The following is a 20,509-nucleotide window of genomic DNA, read 5'->3' as shown; positions in this document are numbered from 1 at the left end:
TTTGTGGGGGTGGGGGCTCTGAGAAGGAGGGGCTGTCAGCCAGGGTGCATTGTGGTCCATCTTTTGTGGTTGTTATTGGTGCTACTCTGACAACACAAGTCTGGGTCTTCCCTCGCTGCTCAGCTGAGCAATCAGGTCACCTCATCTTGACAGACACACACACAGACGTAAACACACAGAGGCATACACACATACACGCGTAGACACACAGTACACGCAGCCTGCAGCTGTTGCCAATGATGTCAGTCCCGATTTGGCCAAACTAGCCTTTTGTTTCACAGTATGAACACAGAACAGAGGAGGAGGTTTTATTTGGCAGTGCAGCAAGAGTTTTCCTCTAGAAGATTGTTGGGATTACAGATTAGCTACTGGTTGCGCACATAATAGTATGAAAGCAGAACAAAGACATTTTTTTGTGCTTGAGCATATAAAATTGACAATAATTATGTTACTCAATTAATCATTAATGAAATAAAACGCTGCTGATTTCCTGGATCTACCTTTTCAAATAAGCATAATTTTCTGTTTTGAATAATAACAAAAAAAAGATCAATCCTCTAGAAATCTATAAATAGCTCCAAAACCTTTGATAAAATAATATGAATCTATGATCAGCATATACATGCACATACACAGACTCACACATCCAATTTGTGTGTGTGACACTTCATCTTGGATAGACTGGCTTTGCTACAGCAGCATGTCAAAATTAGTCAGATGCCTCAATGGCTGCTTCACACATTCTTGTGTGGTGTGAACCAAGTAATATAAATGGTGAAACTAAATGGAAGAAATAGGTACGCAACAAAACATGAGAGTGATTTTTGTGCCCTAAACTGAAATATGAATAGCTATAAGCTCTTTACAGGTGACAGCACCTCACTGTAACGGGCTGTTCAAAAACCTGAAAAGACAAAAACGGCTCAATACTTGGGCTATTAGCATTAGATAGCAGATGTTTGAATCACTGCTATTTGGTTTAAACACACTCCCGATATTTCAATATACATTATTTGCAGCATCTGTCACTGACTTTAAATATCAGCATTATATCATATCGACTGAAAATTTTAAATATTTAGTGATTTTGGCCATGCAATCCAGCCCTACTTAGTACACAAAGTTGGAGACTGCTGCTCTAGTAAAAGCCCCCCCCCAACGCAAACACACACCCACGCAAACACTCTCTGCCTCCAACCGCCTGATGTCTGCTGGCAGAACTGTGTGAGGAGCTAAATTGGTACTTTCTCATTTTTTTATTACTGTCTCTTTGTAACTTTGCCACTCTCTCATTCAGTTTTGTGTGTGTATCTCTGTGTGTGTGCGTGTGTCTGTGTGTGTGTGTGTGTGAGTGAACATGTGCACAAGTCTATTACAGTGCAGAACAAGCATGAGTGTCTATGCACGTTCATGGCAAGAGCACAAGAGTGTGGGTGTCACTAAATGAAACAGAGGCTGAAGCAACTGCACACTCTGTGGCGATGTGATAGGATGAGCCAACTCGGTTAACCAAATCTTGGAATGAGTCTCATCTGAACTAGATGCATCCCACAAACACAGATACAAACGCACGCACAAGTTGTCCTGGTGCCCAGGCAGCTTTCCTGCTGCTGATAATGAGGAGGTTTGGATATGTGCATTTGTTTGCATAGATCTGAAACACACACTTTAATGGCCAGCCCAACGGCTCACACACACTGTAAATCACACACCGGCCTCAGTCAACAAAATCAGCAATCTGCTTACAGTTGTGTTTATGATTGTGGACTCAGAGTCAGAGTCTCATTACACACCTGCTGACATCAGATAGAAATAGAATAAGACACTCTTCCTCTGAGCTATTATGCTGTCAGTGACTTTGTGGAAAATAATCCTTGTTCATTTCATGCAGCGGCTGGTCACAGTACATACTGTTGCACAGGCAGCCTGCCTCTTAGTTTGAGATATGTTCCTTGGAAGCTCAGCATCCCGGACTGCTTGTTTGAACAGTGATTTGATTAGATTCGCGTTGATTACAGTCTTGTTGGTTACAATATACAGCTTCATCAGAGAGAGCGAGGGGGAGGGAAGGAGGGAGAGGGAGTGATTGTTAGTGGGATTGTCAGTTTGTCAAGCTGTTAAGAGCAATGTTGTATTGCACTTTTGTGTTTAGCTAGGTGTGCGTGGGCAGGCAAGTCGAGATTCAAAATGAATCAGCTGATATGAAAGAGTACCAGTGAGGATATTAATACAAATCTGTTAGCAGTTATCAGCACTCGGGAGAGTGATACGATGCTGTGCGTGCACTGGCCCCTTTGAATCAGATCACGGCGAAGGAAAAGGAGCAGTACATCTGAACAGCTCCCATTTCACAAACAACGTTATCAGGGACAAACACTTTTAACAGCAAGCGCCTTGTCTTGGCATTGTGCATGAGCACTGTTGACTTTGCAGCACACAGCGGCGCAGCAGCTCAATCCTGGTGTGTAATATTGGCTGAGAACAAATAATCTGAAAAGCCTCAAATGCCCTCTGCCTTTGTAAGCTTTATGAAATATTAACCAAATTAATCTACAGTCTTTTTTTTTTTTTGGTCTTCTCAGAGAACATACTGTACTGCCACTGATTCCCTGTAAACCAACAATCATTCCTGAGATTAATTCAGAGAAATGCAGCTATATTTTTTGATCTCTGAGAGTCAGGGACAAGGTGTAATTATCCCCTTCCATATATCACATTTTCTATTAATTTGGTCCGTGCCTGTCAGTTGTCAAAGAGACGGCCACAGAGCCGCAGGCATCTCTCAATCCAACTCTGCTCTTAACAGCAAATGTGCTGGATGGAACATGTTATTATAACATTATGGGGCTTAACAGCCAGCAGTGCAGTATCTGATTGGAGGTCAGATTTGTGTTGTACCCTGTGAAGATATTTTTAAAGACCGATATGATACTGTGTTTAGTAAAGCAATTTCTAGAGGCCTCAAGGCAGAACAAAAGGGCAGAGTTCGCTGAGAGCAGAAAGAGCTTCACTTTAAACATGTGACCAGAAAATGAGGGCCACGACGGAAAAGAGAAAATCATTTGAAGGGATTTTACAGATTGCAGATTTAATGTCTTTCTGATGGAGAGAAAAAAAAGAGAGATCAGAATTAATCCTCTTAGTTGTTTGTTTGGTAATCTGGTTTAGTCTGATTTTTAGGATGCTATCTCTGGTTATGGTTACTGATGCTGTCTCTGGATTGACCACAGCCATTTTCACCTTCAGCACCTTCCCCTCTGGTATATTAGAGTTTGGGCTTAACATATGAACAAAATATCTGTATATGTAAATCCCTTGAGAAGTTCACCAAATCCAGCAGTGTGTCTACTTATGAAATGATTCCCCACTCCTACAGTGCTCCAGTGAGGCACACTATGGCTGTCCCTGCCCCAAATAAATGACCTATTTTGCACATTAACACACATTTACACGTAGGCGTGAGCCAGGGCAGCTTCATGCTTTCTGTTTCCAGCTTAGATACTTTTTAGCTTTAAGTGTAATGTGGCACGTGTCCAATTCTTAGAAAACACAGCCCTCATTCTCCTGCCATCTTTTAAGGGGATCACTCTCGCAGCAAGGCTGAAGATGGGTTAAACAATGTTTCCTTTTAGCCTAACTCGAAAATAGGTGCACGATAATGCGCCAGGTCCTCCAGCAGAATTGCAATTTTATCACACAAGCCCATTAAAGGAAGGTGAGGCTGGCACAGAGGCCCACCTAAGGTACTCCCGGCTCAGGCAGAGCTATTTCCAGACCACCGACCCCTCCCATCTCCTCCCCCTCCACCTCTGGTGGTGGAAACCACACATCTGCACAGGCCCAAGTCACAGACATGACTCAAGAATGGATCCATTATTCACAAAGGCTGTTAGGGGACTGGCACACAGGGGCTGGATGTGGTAGTGGGACATGAAGACTCACTTTCACTTAACTTTTGCGCAGAATTGCTAAAGTAGATAAAATACATAATGAGATAAGCTCTTTAAACCAAAAAACAAAAAAAAAAAAAAAGGTTAACTCGCATTCCATGTATTATCAGAGAAGTTAAACAATGTTGTATAGGTATCTAGTCTTGGTCTGAGTAAAATGACGCAGCTCTTAACAGAACATCACTTGCCATTGCGACCATGTGCATTCTCAACAGCGAAATGATATATGTGAACTATCTGGGGCCATGTGACTGTCGAACTACACTGACACACAATAGTGCTGCAAAAGTTGATACAAACAACATATCAAGTTCACAGAATGCTTGACAACACAACACGGCACAACTCGCCATGGATGAATGTGTAAATCCCTGCTCACTCGTCACACACACACACAGGCCAGATTGTATACGAGTTTGCTCACGGACCATGATAAGGAAATGTGGTAAATGCGTAATCTGATATGCATGGCTTGAGGTTTCTCCCTGCCTTTCTTTTCCTCTTGGAAATCGCAGGTTGCATCCATAATTTACACAAGCTTCCGTCTGTTTCTCTCTTTTCCACTCTGCTCCCTCCCTGTTTTCTCTCTCTCCATCTCCCCCTTCTCTCTCCTGGCAATCTGGCTTTTGCAGCTTTACTCATTAGCATATTGCAGATTGTGCAGATGCCACCAAAAATTATTCACCTTCCAGCACTTTGATGCTGTTTCACATGTATACAAACTACAGTGTCGACATTTTGCACAGCTTCCCAAACAAAAGCAAAGGGACAGCATCTCCTTTTCTGTAAATGTGCTGCGGCGATAAACTGATGTCCTTTAGCCTGATGTTTCCTTATGTCCTCAATCAACCTCAGTCATGGTCAGTCAAAGGCTTTTGGCGCTGTGATGATGACGATGGAGTGTTCCTCCTCAGGCAAGGTTTAAATGAAAACTTAATATTCACACAGTTCAAGGAATAAGTGAATATATAATATTCATGCTGTTCAAGGGCTAATTGAGCCAGTTTTCATGGATGTTTTTGCATCAAATGGAGCCTCATCCTGGAAAAGAAAGCACACGATTGGAGGATGGAGATATGACGATTATGAGTTGTCCCCCTCTTGGAACTTGATATTGGTATTGATGGAGGTGGATGAATGGCCATACATGGAAGTTGGCCATTGATTCAATACTGCTTACACTGCTGTCCAGGCTTAACACACAGGCAACAGCTGAAAGCAGAGCTAGACAGGTATCACAACTGCAGTTTTGTAAACATCCCTCTAACTGGCTTTTTCTAAATCAACCACATCAGAGGAGAGACCATGATAGAGTGAAGCACAGTACGCCTTGGCATCACAACTTGTGTGGGCTCTCAAGACCAGCTGCCGGGTTACCTGACAAACACCAGCTGTGTGCTATCTAAAGAGGAAATACCATCACCCACAAAAAGCCAATTGCAATCATGCAAATCATCACGTAAACAAATGCTTTCATTCAAAACAACAGCGGTCAGCCTCTCAAAGCAATTGATTCAGTATGTTCATTCACTGAAGAGTGGTGCAGCATTGTTTCCTGTTAAAATCAGACAGTGTAGTCTAGTATGATAAGGTAGACGTTGCACTTTTGCATACAGTTTAGCTGCAGCTATTACATAAAATGATAATGTGTGTTATTTCCCTGGACAAACATATGTGAGTTTTGGCTGGTATGACACAATCAAGGAGAAAATTTCTAAACTGCAGCTGTCGCATCATGTTTGCAAAACCAGGCTGAAGCGTACCACTGTGTGATCTGATGCTCAACTGCTCGGATGAAGATATAGGTGAAAATTCAGGATTCTTACCAGTGCAGATCAGGATGTTCGTGCGTTTCCTATCAGGCTAAATCCGTGTTTTAATCCTCATTAATCATGGAACAAGTCTAAAATGAAACAAAACAGAACGCAAAGCACATCAGGGAGTGTGACAAAACTCTGCTTTTTAATGATAGGAAAACAAGACTTAGGTGGCATCATTCAGCGAGATGTAATAAAGCACCCTGTCGTGCATCTGACAGATTGGAAACACATAACAAGGATTGACAGAGCTGGAGAGAATGTGCATCTCTAATCCCCACCAAATATAAAATATGAAATGCTTGAATGACAAATACAAGTTGATTTCTCATTTTCCTTGAGAGTTTTTTGTGCCCATCTAGTTGCAGAGGCAGCTGTCTTTGAACTCTCCAGGCTCTAATCATAGAGGAATATTTCTTCTCTGCTCTCGGCTCCTCTCTTACTACCAAGTGCAAATCTTCTTCTAATGGGACGACCACTCGTGGACTATTAATGCACTTGCCTACTTTACAGGACTGCATCTTTAGCTTACTAATTTCTGTGTTTGAAACTCCCATGTCATTCCATTAAAATTATGCAAGACTGATCACCCCCACCCCACCCCACACACACACACTTCTTCACATGTGCACTTCTACAGTTGGCGGAAAGAATAGAAAAGACTTGAGCTATCTTCACAGGCTACAGATTGCCCCACATTTAATTACTGTTAACACCAGCACTAGCAAGCTAAATACATCTCCACGATTTATTCATTTCCCCCCATATTTGAGTCAAATTAAATTAGTCATATGGGTTTAATTAACTAAATATGATCTGATATTGTAATTTCACACTTGGATATGGGATACAGTGAGGCGTATTTGAACACAAGAAAACCACGGTAAACCAGTGCTCATTAGAGTCTGTTATGTGCACTCGTGTTGGCATTACCAACAGCAGTATTAGCTGAATGATTGCTCCTAATCAAGGTTTACACACTCGGAGGTTACCTTTGTTCCTAAAAAACCAGGATCAGTCTGCTTCCACCATTATTCACTGCTCCTATTAGTCATCGAACCGTAACTAATACAAGTAACTCCCTTCATATTTTCTGAGACCTATGCTCTGCTCATTACTGTTACTGACGACCACAAAACTGCAATTAGGAAAAATAATGGCTTATTCCTCCAGTTTAAAAAGGGTCGATTCACCCAACCCAGAAATTAATTTAATGGTACCTGGCAAAGGAGATAGTTTTGGTTTGATTCAGCATGGTTTTTTTATACACTTCCCAGATTCCTGCTCCCATCCTTTAACAATGGAGGTGAAAAAAAATTTGTTTGCGGTTCATGTTTATACTATGAACAGAAGATTTGCACAACCTGAAGCAACTAAGGGTATTTCATTGTTTCTATTTATTTATTGTTATTTTATTGTGAGCATTTTACTGCTTTTTACGGCTTGAAAACACACTTTACACACTTATGAAAAGATGCTTCTGAAAAACACTGTGTTTCCAGACACAGGAGAATATTTGGAAACACTTGTGTCAGGGAAGGATATCCTTTTGTGGTGAATCGATGATGCTCAAACAGATGGAAACACTCACCACAGAACCTGCTGCAGGTTTTTGTTCAATTGCAACTGCTAATTCCTGCCTTTACTTGACTGAGTAGTTTTAAAGTACAGTATCTAATGCTGGTGTTATTTCCCACTCATATAAAGGCTCCATCATGGCACTAAATGAGCTGCAGTGAATGATATAAAAAAGCATGCGGCAATTTGCTGATACTCGGTAATGAAACATGAGGCCAGTGTGGTGTGTTTTCTCACTCTCGCAGAGAGGAAATATGGCTGCTGAGAGCTACACCGGCTGGTAAAACACTGTCACACTGCCTCACGACACAGACAGAATTATCAGAGAAAAAACAAATGGAGGCATTGATTCACTAGTTGTTTATTTACAGCCCTCTCCGGAGAAGAAATAAATTCCCCTGTTGAGGCTTTGTTTCCCCATCACACAACACAATGCAATGCATGAGAAGAGGGGTGAGCAGGCCACACACACACTCAGCAAGACAGAAACACGCATAAAAATATAAGCATGCATGCGCGCGCACACACACACACACACACACACGTCTTACATCTGGATTAATCTCCAATGGGTGTCATCACAGATGCCATTAAACGTAGCAGAAGGCGAGAATCACGCAGGAGAGAGGCTGCCATCTGAATAATTTATTCAGAGGCTCATCTTGTCTCACACCAGGGGGATTTCTGCTTTCAATTTACACTGTTTTCCTCCCCATATTCAAATCAGAGAGCAGGTTTATTGTGATTGGCACGTGGAAGGTCAACGTTAGCAAGCTAGCATCAACGCCATCCTCAGCAGGCTGCTATGCCGGTCTATTAGCACACTAGGATGGCGCGTGTACGTGTGTGGCAGTCTTTGTTTACCTCTGTGTGCTGGGTGACACTGGAGAGTAGGCCTGTGGAGCGCAGAGACAGCAGTGTGTGTCTGAGCTTATTAGGCTGCTTTCCAAGGACACAGGAGGCTCTAGACATTACACTGGCTGGGGAAAAAACACTACAGCTAATCATAGCAGGAAGATGTTAAGACTGCAGACACAGAGCGAGGGGTAGGGAGGGCAGACAAAAGGGACAAGTGAGGGAAGGGAGGATAAGAGAGAGGCAGAGAAAGTAGAGGAGTCAAGGATGAGAGCAGGAGAGTGGAGGAAAAAGTGGAGCTAGAGGAAGGAGGGAGAGCGCAGAATGAAGTCATAGCTCTCATGCGTGTCCTCACTGTGTGTGTCACAGTGGGACTGAGAGGAGGACGGAGAATGGTTCACTAAAGCACAGGTCAGCTGTGACAGGATGAGCTGCCATTAGCCGAAGGCACGCAGAGCAACTGACAAGCGGGAGGGAGAAAAACTCCCTGAGAGTGACAAACTGGATTTTCAAGGCTTCTTTTTGAAATCTCTGACATTTGAGGCAACACAAAAGCTCTGTTTTGTTGTTTTGTGCCGTTGTTGTATAATTCCTTGGGGAAAGGATCAGTCTGCTTTGCTTTGCACTCGATGTAGGCGGCGTACATGCAACAGAGACAGAGAACATATTTGAGAAATAAGCGCGGTGTTATTATCAAGACAGTTGCTTTGTCAGAGAGGACCTTCTCATTTCCTGAAATGTAATCCAAACTTTGGGGGAAAAAAGAGACTTGCGAGGTTACTCGGGGGAAACTCTGCTTACCAAGGAAAAGGACCTTGTCATTTCCAGTAGTAAATTGGTATGTGCTATCTGGCGCTGATGACAGGACTTGGCTGTTTTTGCCGTTACAGGCATGAATGGCCCTGTAGTAGCCAGGCACAGTGCAGCAGTTCAACAAGGCCTCTTTAAGCAGCTGAATGACGGGCAAGCAGACGGACGGTGAGCCAACTACAGACATTCAGGCCTGGATGCTGTAATGATGCCAATTCAGCCAGACCAGAGGGGCCACGTGATGGAGAAAAAAAGAGAGTGGGCGTGGAGAGTCGAAAATCGAGAGTATCCCTTCATTAGGTTGCCAGGATGGGTCTTTTCTTCACTCTATTCCACCTCCATATGTCTCCAATTTTTTCACTATTGTCTAGCAGTGCTGTTGCTCTTGAAACTGTTTTGTTGTGTTTGTTACCGTGGGGAGCACACGGCTTATTAAACGTTTAATTCCAGCGTCTGCAGCCCTGAGCACTGCGTCAGTAGCCCTTTGCACCCGCTGCCTTGTGGAAATCTCTATGCAAACTAAAGGGAAACTGAGCACCAGTATGACACAGCATGGAGGAATGCACCAGCGGATGTGGCTTTCTCCCTCTCTTTCTCGTACTCAGTCAACCCCCATCTCCTCCTCCCCCCTCCCGCTGTGGGCAGGTCCATATGCACCCAGTAATTATCAAGGTTATTTTCTCCAGAGGGCCAAATCCCTGTTTATGGGCATGAGCGTGTGTCACAGGGCCCTGGCTGTCAACCCACAGGACGCTGACTCTGTACACAACCTCAGAGAAAAATCTCAGCTGCAACGACACTGCAGCTGCCAGAACCAGAATTTGCTCTGCTTTTACCCTGGTTCTAAAAAATAAGAGAAGAAAAGAAGCACATTGCCATTGTTGGTTGCTGTGTCATGACCTCAAATGAGACAGCAAAAATTAGGTTTCATGTGAACTTAAAACAGTTATTTCTGGAGACCACCAACTAAATGCGAGTGTCCTGCAGCAAAGACAAAAATTAATATCCAGACACTGAACCCCAAAAGACAGCAAAGCCAGACATGAATGCCTTTGATTTAAATCAGTGTTATCTATTCAATGCTGACATGAGGCCAAGGACTGCTATTCTGTACTAGCTCTACTAAAATGTAAAAAGGGAGATAATTTTCGACTATTATTGGTTCAATTCAGTCTCTTCCAAGAGCCAGACACCCTGGAGGAATGCAACCTGAGTTACAGTGCACATTTCCCTTTGGCAATGGCTACAGAGGAAGTGTTAACTGTGAAAGGCCATTGGTTAACAAGCCCTGTAAAAACACTTACCAATTCAACAAGCTAGGTATTATACCAGTTAATTAGAGGCGAACAGGAGGCAACTCTGCTTCTGAATGGGATACAGAGTGGCGTTGTTCTTGCGCTACAGAAGGTTCTTCAGCAAACAAGAGCCTGAAGCAACCTGAACTGCAAGCTCAAAAGTAAATTTGCATGTAACAAACTGTTAGTCGGGGTCAGCAGTACACACACACACACAGACAGACACACACACACACACACACACACACACACACACACACACATCGGAATCGGCTGCTCCCTTCACAAAAGCTGCTTCCTCTCTGTTTCATCACGCGGGCAGGGTTTTGTTAGCGTGCGGAAATGCCTCCAGAGGGAATGAAAATACTGGCAAGTCCCTACAGCTCTTTCTGGAGAGAGCGACATGGGGGAAAGGAGACGGTTCCTGCAGCTGCGAGATCACACATCAACCGCACACACATATGCCAAGTGCCATGTAGGTTGAGGGCTCCAGTTACGCACGCAGATAACTGTGTTAACCTATAGAACATAAACACCAGCGTGTGGTTACAGGACTGTCAGCAGTGTACTGTCAGAGTGGGCTAACACTGACAGTACACAATCTATGCACTAGTGTTGTTACGGATATCACAAAATTATAGGCAACATCACTGTGGAAACTCATGCCACTGCTAAAATCAGGGGTTTTTCCAACACAGGAATTACATCTGGAGAATAATATGACTCTGCTTTGTGGGTTCATTAAGTCATACTAAAATATTACTCTATTATTGTGAGAGCATATAAAATACTCAAAGAAGATAAAATAAAAGTTGAGATTCCTGAAGAACTTTAAATGAACTAACTTCACGATTAATTTTTATACCCACATATCCTGTTCGGGATTGCATACAAGTTAGTTAACCACACTAACTAACATAAGATGGGCAGGGGAGAACAAGTAAACTTCACCCTGAACAGCACAGTGGGTGTAAACCCTGACGCTTCATGATAACCACTGAGCCACTGTGCAGCCCAGTGCCTCATTAATGCTCTTAAATTTTTTCAATATTCCATTACCTCACTCCATGACCATCTTGGTTGGCGAAAAACACATGTTTGTAATCAGACAGTACTCCAACAACAGATGATTACAATCAAACATTCAATGGCCAGCAATTAAGGCAAAAATACACTGTACTAGTAAGAAAACAGAACCCATGATTTAAAAGGAAGAAATTATGTTTTCGAGAGATTGGGCCATTGTCCCGGTCATGAAAACACATACACTGAAATCACCTGTTCATATTCAACTTTCCCTTTTGTATGTTAAATCAGTGCAGCTGCTGCAACTACTATCATCCAAAGCAGGTCAAATGTTCTTGTAAACAGCAGTCAGCTGTATTTATTATTCTGTCCAGGAAATTCATAAACTCTATGTATTTTACATACACTGAGCAGACTGGTCACACTCATCTTTTAAAGTATATCAGGTGAACAACGGCTGAACAACATCTCAGTGATTTTCAGCTCTACAACGTCTCTCTCTGCCACCCACACTCACAATCAGTTGACCCTAGGAAATTAAAACAGTATGCTATTTTTATTTAATATTTCATGTAAATTGTACCTCCCACACAAAACTGACAGACTCAGCAGCCAAAGTCTTTTCATTACAGCATTATAAGATCTTTCTTGTTGTCTACTATCAGTCAACACTGATTGTGCGGAAAAGGTCCATTCTGGTACATCAAAATGGATCTTACTGTCATTGATTTAACTAATACACTGTATCTATGACAAGATTACATTGTACTTCACTGCCTCCTCTAAACATATTTTTACAATAGAGAACATGAGCAAAGGAAATGCATGGTGCAGGACCAAGAGAAGATTGGTTTGTTTGTTGTTTTTTTTTGTTTTGTTTTTTTTGTAGGGGTGAAAAATATCAAAAATATATTAATAACAATCACCAAATTTTAACTCAAATCCTACAATCCAAATCACAGGATCTTTAATTACTTGAAGGTGAAAGTTAAATGTATTGCAACATTGTTGTGCATGGTTACCACATAAGGGTTGTGATGCTACATAGATAAAATCATGTTCTCCAGTCACAAAGGAGCACGTTTGGTAGGTACAAGACCCAACAAATGTCACCTCACATAATTTTGGGATTTTTTTTTTTTTTTAAAGCAGCATCTTGCAAACTCAAGGGGTAGAGGACAGGTTCAGAGCAGCCACCAGTTTTACCCTTTTCCACATGTCTCTTCCTCTCTGGCTCCCCATTTCCTGTTGCTCTCAACTACACTATCAAAGGAAGGAGTATAATGGGCAAAACATAACTAGAAAAGAATTTAAACCACCGTTCCCATTGAAATCACAATTTTATAACACAATACAGGTATGTGATATACATGTGGTGAAATTAAAACGCAAGAGCTGTGTTGTAAAAACATTTTCATTTAAATACACTCACTCATCTTCTACCGCTTATCTGTTTCCGGGTCGGGGGTGCGCTGGAGCCAATCCCAGCTCACACCGGGCGAGGGCGGGGTACGCCAGTCTATTGCAGGGTCCACATGCATAGACCAACAACCAATCACACTCAGACCTACGGACAATTTAGAGTCAACAATTAACCTAAACATGATATCTTTGGACGGTGGGAAGAAACCAGAGTACCTGGAGGAAACCCACACAGGCAGGGGAGAACATGCAAACTCCAAACCTTCTTACTGTGTGGCAACAGCACTAACCACTACGCTGCTGTGCTGCCCCATTTAAATACAAGCAGAGACAAAATGCTGATTTCCAAAAATCGTGTTTTTAACAACAGAAAGGTGGATGTTTGACCAAACAGCTGGCTGAAACACTGTCTTACAGAGGAGGGATAGGGGGAAAAGCAGATTCAAGATGTACTGACAGAGCGGAGGAGCGTTCAAGACAGCTGCTCAAGTTTCTCTCCCTGTCACTCTCGCTTACACACACCCATACGCACACTCCACTCCCTCTCTCCTTTTTAGCCAGTGACAGCAGGCACCCAGTGATGACATGAGGAGCGTCTCTGGCAGTCAGCAAGGCAGCACTAAGCAGACAGAAATATCTGCTCTGACAGACGGACAGACCATCACCCACTACAACATACAGCTGTCACAGAGCTAACCACTCCTTCCCAACCTTCTGCTATGATTTTCTTTTTTGTAGTTCTTTTTTTCCCAGCTATTATATACCATTGCTCAAAAGCTACACCTACATTTAGGACATTGTTTTGTCTCTGTTTGAGATGAGGAGGGTGAGGGAGAAGGGGGAGGAAGGAGGTTCATCTTACACAGGGCCAACTGTTGAGCACATCATCCATGTGATCGGCATCAGCCTGCACACGTCTAGGTTCTTTGCTCAATCTTTTGTTCTTACTTTCTCCTGCTTTCACCCAAAAATCGCCCTCTCTTTCTTACCCACAGCTGTTCTCAATTAGGAGGGTCGGACATTGCAGTGGAGAATAACTCAGGCTCTGGTATCTGGAGCTGGAATAACCAAAAGATCAGCAGCAATAAGAAACCACTGCTATAACATGCTATGCCAAAGATTGGGCTGTGGCTGTGTGTGTGTGTGTTGCATAAATCTGCTCCATGTCAACAGGTTGTCAGTGACCTCTGACCTCCATATTTAAACAGACTACGAATATGACAGAACTGCTAATTTTGTGACTGGCACAGACCTGTCGCCCACCCAGCTGGAGCGTCGATCTTTTTGCTGTTCAATGTAAGACTGTAGCATAAAAAAACAATGTGTAATTATACACATGCTCGTGCGCCGGCATACAGCCGTGCTTCACAACGAGTGCTACTTTAATTGCTTTGTTTCAGAGGTCCCCTCTGAATGGGAGATAAGCTGGGGGCTGCAGTTTACAAGATACATCTGCAGGTGTTGCATTTCAAACTGAGAAATTCAAGCTGAAAGACAGAGTGCATACAATAACGCAGGCACTCAGACAGAGGAACATACAGACAGATTGTCTCTCTTTCCTCCTCTTTTGTGCGCATGCACGCACACCCACACCTGCGCATATACACACACTGCAGGTGCAGCGCTATTCAGTGCTTTCCCTTGCGGCATCGAACCGAGAAACGCTGGCATGTCTGAGCGATGTGAAATTGAAAATCTCTCAACATCTGTGTCGTTTGCTATAAAAATACCAACTTTAATGTGCCACAACACAAAATATATGACAAGACAACGCTGATGCGCTGTATATTGGGAACAGGCCTGTCAAATCTAGAGAAAGAATGTGTTCATCAATGGGGGCCTGACGATGTTTGATATTTTCCAATGGGCGCTACACACTAGAAGTCTGCCAACTGATGTGGCCAAAGGTCATGCAGGTATTTGTTGACCTTTCTGTGGAAAAGCTACTTTAGTTTGTTTCCATGTAGCTTCTGGTACATACTGTTTCACCTCATTAAAAAAACAATTCATGACAAATTGCAGCCCTTTAATTTAACACCTCTTCATGCAGTGTCTATGAGAATCAAATCTGTTTTTTTTATAGCTGGGAGTCAAGTAGTTTGAAGGATCTTGGGTAGCATGTTGCCTACTTCACCAAAAGAAAGAGCAATCAGCTAAGCTTCAGATGGCATTCGACAGATGACAGATTCAATCTCCCTTTTTCAAGCATCTGTATTGTAATGTTCCCACACACTGGCGTGCATACAGCATTTGTGATAATCTATGCAAATAGGCCACAGATGGACAAGTATGTCTCTCATTGAGAAACATACGCATCACATTTTAAAAGTAATAATTCTTACACTTCTCTGGGAGTTTGTTTTTTTTCTTTTAATCGCATCCCATTTCTGCCATCCATTGTTTGATCATTAAGAGTTACGTGTGACTGTATTACTGGCATCTTGCCACACCATTTGTGAAATTATTCAGATGAGGACACCATGTTTCTTTTGTTTACCGCCTTGAAAGGCGACATGGAAACAAGGTTGGAGTATTCATGAACGTCATTTCTCACTCTAATGCTGGAACTACCGCCCCCTGCTCTCCCTCTCTCTCTGTGAATCCTGCCGTGGCATTGGAAGAACGTCCCAGGCATTATGAGAAGCCATTAATGAGTGTGTGGCGTGGCGTGTTGTGATGCGAGGCATATTGCAGCCATTCATCAGAGCTGGGAGACACTTGACAGGCGGACAGCCAACAGGTTGTGTAATCATATAACACAGCCATGTCAGGCCTGCCACGGCTCCGTGTCCCATTCAGGCCTCTAATGTTGTTTTCCTCTGGGTAATTGACGACGCCAGACAGAGAGACCCAGTGATGGATAACATCACAGACCGACCGGAGCACAAAGATGCTGGTCTACTGGAGTGATGTCACTTCAGATTACATAAACATCTGAAGACATTTAAAAGAAAATTCTGGTTCATTATAACTCAAGTCTCTTTTTTGCTCCCTTTAGCCAACATTTCTTTGAGTTGTGGTCGATTTACTCATGAGATCTGGGAACAAGACGTTTTAATTAAAACTGAGTCAAATGCTAGTGGCCACATGATCAGGTAAACACAGCTAAATGATCCAAAACAGATTCCAAGACACCAAAACTGAAAGTGAGTGCACCTAAAATCTCATGAAAAGTAAATCTGGTGTCACATTTGAGCATTTATTACTTGTCTTCTATCAGAAACTAGATTGATATCCAGGCTTGAATGGCTCAAACAATAATCACTCCACTACCCCTCCCATACCCATAGGTATACCCACTGTAGTCTAATTTGCAGATAAAAATTAAAAAAATCTCTCCCTCTCTCTCTCTATGTGGCCAACAGAAGTCAGTGAATGGATTGATAGTTTTTTACTGTCAGTAACTGTGCATTTACCATCACCGACCCAAAAACACTCACAACCTGTGAGTGATTCTCAGAATGGACAGAATGTTTTTTCTTACAAATTAATTTGGCTGGTCTGGGCATATCTTTACAATGTATGGCCATCTGTTCCAGTTTCTTGGTCAATATGACTTGTTTTTTTGCAATGTCTCCAAAATTAATTATGACCCATTCTAAGCCCTACTAGTCACTGAAGCAGAAATGACCAAGCTGTGAAATTGTGAAAAAAGCCAAGTAACTGTGTTGATGTATTTTTCTATTAAGGTATACCACTTATAAGGTTTGATGTTATGTTGTGCAAATTAGGAATAAACATCAAATTCATTGAAGAAAAGCTAATTTAACTAATTTACTCTGTTAGTTAGTGTAAACTGGAATGCCATCTGACGCTGAGGAATGTGTTGCAAATATTTCAACTCCTCTGCACAACACACAATCCTCGACTGCATCAGAGAAGTAGAGGTGGCCCTGAGGCGGTGTTACACGTTGTTAAGGATAGCAAGTATCCTCACACAACCTGTTCTGCTCTGTCCCTAAGCTGGAAAAGAGAAGACAATGTTCTCTCTCATCCTCCCACTCTCACCACTTTATACCTCTGCTTGTTTGTGAGATGCCTCTTGAAGCACACAATCTAAAAAAGGGCCGACTTGCGCGTAAGGAAAAATGGGCTGTAAGACGATAACCGCAATGACTATCGCCAGCAAGGATAAAAATACTCATTCCTGTCTTTAGAATATCATCACAGTTGCCTAAGCTGTGGCACCCTGAAGTGAAACTCTTTGGAGAATGAGAATCTTGAAGAAACTGATGTTCTTTCTCATTGTGTCTTTATCTAAGTCTTTCACCTTTCCTCTGCCACAAACATGCAGGACAATATACCAATAAATCAGTGCACAGATAAGGGAGGAAACCAGGAAAAGAGAGGAGGAAGAGAAAAAATGACTAACAAAGCAACAAGATGCAATACACAAAAACAGAGGGAAAGAAATACGAAAATGAAAGAAAAGGCAAGGAATGGGATGCTCATTCACTTGGTGTGAGCTAATCCCCAGGATCCTTTGCTTTATCTAGGAATGCCATGCAGCACCAAGGCGCACACAACACATCAAAATAGCCAAATCCAATGCAGTCAGACGTCCACTAATTTGAAAATGCTTTTTACATAACGAAAAGCGTGTCAACAGTAGCGTTCAGAAAACCAGGCACAGTCCAGTTACTCTGGTGAATCTCAGATGGAAAACAATAGCGTCTGTGCTGTTGCACTATGTTGTGATCAAAATAAGCGAATAAAAACTCATCGGTATAACCGTAATGAGTAATGTGAATGACAGAGTGTGTTGGGGCAACATAAAGTCATCAACCTTAGTGCTGCACAGCATTTTATCTCATCTGGGCAGTGTTAACATCACTGCCTTCTGAGTTCCCCCTGTTCATGTCAGCTGCAGCAGTCAGCTCGGCCGCAACTCTGTTGCAGAACTATAAATTCCACCTTTAGTGTGGACACAACACTGAGACCCAATCATTACACTTACACACACACACACACACAATATTCCTCTCCCCTCCATCACCTTACAACGGCCACAGTGTTCAGTGTCAACAGTGACCACACTATGCAGTGCTGACATTAAAAATGCATCCAATTAAAGCTGCAGGGGAAAATGCTCCTCTATAAACGCTAACAGTCTGTAGCATGTTTGCAGCAATGATAGGCTTTCTAAACAAATTAAGCCAGCAGAGCTCTGAATTACTCATCCTGGTTGACTGTCTGGCCAAATTCTGCCTCAATTGCACAGTTGTTTGATCAACTGTTGGTGTGCTGGGTATGTGTTAATGTGGGGGGGGGGGTTGGGAAAGAACAGAGACGAGTCCATGGATACCAGGCGAGATGAATACAGTGCGACAGCAACAGAGAAGCGCAGTACAACTTGTATTCCTATATTTTGCAGCTCTGTTCGGTCTACTGGCAGCTTCTCTCTTTCTTTCACTGTGCATTACTTGTCACTCTGTTGATGGTTGGCATGTGCGTGTTTGTGTGTGTTTATGTGTGTTGAACCTGTCGCTTTCAATGCTCTGACATCTATGTGTTAATCGCTTTGGTTGATCTCTGCTCATTGCGCATGTGTGTACAGTATCTGTGTCCTTCTGTCTGCCTATACGTGCGTACGTGTGTTTGTGTACGAGGCAGATGTCCCCCTCATGGGGCCATTGCTCAGTGTTCACACCCACACACATCCACAAACCCTGTACTAAGGAAGATTAACTAGCACTTTATTATTTATTTGCGTTCTGGACCCCCCTGCCCCTCAATGCTTCTTCTTAATCCCTGGTAGCAAAAACTGTGAGAAAGACTGGGCTAGAGAGAAAAATTGGAGTTAGGTGGCATAGTTCTTTTTCATTTGAATAGTTCAGTGCTATCACCAAATTTATTAGCAAATTATTATAAAATGCCACCTACCATTCTGCTGAGACACAATAAACTGCCATAAAATTGGCAAAAAAAGAGCCCAGGTCTAGCAGAGAATTTTTGCATCTTGAATCTGGTTCTTGGTTCTTCAGTCTCAGTATCATGGTTCTGTTTTATTCTCCAAGTATTGACACTGGCCACAGGGTTCTCTGTGGGGACTGGCTGAGTTTTCTGTTTGTTTGTTTTTTTACAGAGTCAGACAGGATCCTGTACAGCTCTTCATAAACAGCAGGTGCAGTTTGCTCCGATCCCACATCCTCCCCAGCCACCAGCCCAGGACGGTCCAATCAAAACCAGCCACATTACTCCAAACCAAAGAGTGTGCAGAATGACAGAGCAGTGGATTAAAAGAGAAATCATCTTACCTGTATGAACTTTGACCTTGGTGGTGTTGCCGCTGTGATGGCCAAACCCTCCCTCAACCCACCCTTCATGTATTCCTCATGCACGGTCCCTCGCTGACCCACCTCCTTAAGCAGTGATCTGAGGGGGAAAGAAGACAGAAGAAAAAGCTGTTAAATTTCTTTTAATAGAATGCCAGAGAGAACCTAGTTCAGACAGAGGACAAATATATCACAGAGAAATACACCCTGGTATTGAAAAATGTATGCAGGAAGCCATGGGGGAGTTTGCTATACTGCCCCATTTATTCTACCTCCTAACCCTGCCGGAGAGCCAATGAACCAATGAACAACTGCACCACCCATCACACTGCCATGCCTGTATACTGCAGCAGTCCTGTATGCCCCCCCCCGCATAGGAACAATGTCCTTCCTAAAGGTTATCAGCAGCCTGACGCTTGGTCGGCCCTCATCCTGAGTCCATTACACACAGAGCACAGAGATTCACTGCCTTAATACACCTCTCTTAGTCTCTCCTCAGTGCTTCACGGCGCCCTTTACAGACTGATACAAATCCGGCATAGGCCCAGAGCACATGCACACAGGTTTCTGGATTAGGCTACGAGCCCATTGCCCCGATGTGGTGAGTCAACCAATTCAATTGATAGTTTGTTTTTTGTTGTTGATGACAGCAGGCTCTCATCTGCATTTTTTGCCTTGAGCTCTGAAAACCCTCACTGTATACAAGCAAACCAGTGCAACTGTGGATTTGGTGTTTTCATTATCTGTGTAATTATTTCTTTCGTCTTTATTTAGATATTGCAATACTGTTTTTATTTTAAGTCTAACCAATGTTACCTGAAACCTCTCATTTGGACTTCCGACTCATATAAACATGATTCCAAATCAATAGTAATAATACTACATGTCATCTAGAGCTCTCCTGGGCTCCTTGTCTCCTCACTGTCTAAAAATATAGACTTTTTTCTTGGTGATGAACATATAATACATACATATGGCAACGGCCTAATGTCACAACCACACACCTCTCGCCTATCTCTTCCATTGTTTTATCGCTTATAATCCCTGACACTGAAGCAAACAAACTTCTTCTGCCTAGGGTCGCCCTAGTGGCCATTTCCCCAGAGATACACTGTATCATGGATTCCCTTATCAGTGGAAGAATTTTTGATCAGTGAGATGCAGCCAACAAGGAGGTTTCCTTCCACAGAAAGCATGGGAAAGGGTGAGAAACCTAATCAGTTAAATAAATCAGTAATATTGGAGGGAACAGGGGAATTGCTCCTAAACATCTCAAACTGTCTCAAGACTAAATCAAAAAACATCTCCTGCTGACACTACACTGCTGGTGGCTTAAACAGAAAGAGTGCATGCCCCCTCTTATGTCTTAACACCTGCTCATTTATTCACTTAATCCTTGAGGAGAGGGAGGACACTGGAAAACATACTGTGGGAAGGGGGGGGGATGATTTTGGACACAGGCCAAAAAGAAAGAGGACAGG

At 42.8% G+C, this 20,509-nt stretch overlaps 1 protein-coding gene across 3 annotated transcripts in view; it reads right to left on the bottom strand.

Annotated features, from left to right (window-relative positions):
- zmiz1a (zinc finger, MIZ-type containing 1a) overlaps nt 1-20,509 on the bottom strand; it is a 93,221-nt gene that overhangs the window by 53,065 nt on the left and 19,647 nt on the right. For all 3 annotated transcript variants that reach the window (XM_029520582.1, XM_029520584.1, XM_029520583.1), the window contains exons 2-3: nt 19,011-19,128; nt 5,777-5,853 (exon numbers count right to left, since the gene is read on the bottom strand). The gene's annotated coding sequence lies outside the window, so the exon portion shown is untranslated. The remainder of the gene's footprint in view (nt 1-5,776; nt 5,854-19,010; nt 19,129-20,509) is intronic.

The sequence above is a fragment of the Echeneis naucrates genome, chromosome 15 (assembly GCF_900963305.1).
Source record: "Echeneis naucrates chromosome 15, fEcheNa1.1, whole genome shotgun sequence".
In the NCBI taxonomy this organism is placed as follows: Eukaryota; Metazoa; Chordata; class Actinopteri; order Carangiformes; family Echeneidae; genus Echeneis; species Echeneis naucrates.
Note: the sequence above shows the minus strand (reverse complement) of the source record. Positions and strands in the feature narration are given on the sequence as shown.